Source organism: Halyomorpha halys, unplaced genomic scaffold, assembly GCF_000696795.3.
Source record: "Halyomorpha halys isolate HHAL.00 unplaced genomic scaffold, Hhal_1.1 Scaffold9.1, whole genome shotgun sequence".
Lineage (NCBI taxonomy): Eukaryota > Metazoa > Arthropoda > Insecta > Hemiptera > Pentatomidae > Halyomorpha > Halyomorpha halys.
In genome coordinates, this window is record NW_027110416.1 from 1,221,151 (window position 1) to 1,222,539 (window position 1,389).

Genomic DNA, 1,389 nt, shown 5'->3' on the forward strand with positions numbered 1-1,389 from the left:
TTTTGAGCTATGTTAAAAAAAAATTAACTGCTAAAATTAATTAAAAGATTTGAAACAATGTGAACAACAAACAACACCGAATCGATAGAATATTAAAATATACAATCTTAAATTGTTAAATTAGAGTTGATTATTGAATCTGAAGGTTAGAAATTCTTTAATCGATTAAATATTGAGAGAATAAACATTTATCAGTTGGCAGTTCTATAACAATGTGGGAGCAGCAGCCTTCTTTGATTTGTGCCAAAAATCCTCATCATCCAAACAAGAGCCGGGAACAAAAAAAGTCAGTTATCTCACCCCAATTTTTGATTAATTTAATGAAAACTATGCATAATTAATAGTCAAAATGTATGAGTCTGCCAAATATAGGTAGGGGGAATAAAAAATGGCGGCTGTTTCAAAACCTTTAAAAAAACATTAATTTTTCATTCGGAGTTCTATATCTCAAAAACTACCAACAACACTAGAAAATCTAAAAGAACATTATTTAAAGAAGAGTAAATTTGCTCAAATATTATCCCTAATAGAACTATTTACGTCCAACAGTTAATGAGATATAGCTTTTTAAGAAGCAAAATTTTATAAAAATGTACAGAAATATCAGTAGTTAGTTAATTAACTATGTGACGAACAGATGTCTATTAGCAATCAAATTAAAGCTAGTTTAATGTACTAAAAAGTAGTTTATGATCATTACCTTCGTAAGAATAGTAGTTTTCATGATATTTTCTAAAATAAATTGATTTATAGTTGTTCGGGCAATAAGTTTGATTTATGAAGAACTTTATTTCAGAAACCATTGGACGTACAGATGTCTGCCAGCACTCAAATTAAAGCTAGATAAATTGACTATAAAATAGTTAATCATGTTTATCTTTATAGATGTAGTAGTTTTTATGATATTTAACGAAATAAACTCACAAAATGTTAATTTCTAGTTGTTCCTATAAAATGTTGGATTTTTGTAAAAATATATCTTTAGTCCCATAATACGCACATATGTCGGCCAACTCTCCAAATAAAGGAAATTTATCTTACTATAAAATAGTTTATGACACTCATCTTCGTAGGGGTAGTAGTTTTTATGATATTCAGATATGAATATATTATTTTTAAAAATTTCATGAAAACTACTACTACGAAAATAAACGTCATAACTACTTTATAGCTCATCATGTTTTATAATTATTTTTCGAAGTTGCAAGATTAATCTGAGATACCGCATTTCCCAACTTTTAGGCTAATGAAATTATTAGAAGAATGATACCCTCCCCTGTAACGAAGTCTCTGGTTCTATTATATTGTATTTAGCTATATATGTGTATGTAATCAATATTTATAAAAGTTATATGTATAATTGTATTTACCTAGTCTGTTTTAGGCTCT

At 27.4% G+C, this 1,389-nt stretch overlaps 1 protein-coding gene across 1 annotated transcript in view; it reads right to left on the reverse strand.

The window, feature by feature from the left end:
• The window catches only part of LOC106678033 (uncharacterized), a gene marked incomplete in the record, with an annotated part of 375,705 nt that overhangs the window by 98,871 nt on the left and 275,445 nt on the right, over positions 1-1,389 (reverse strand).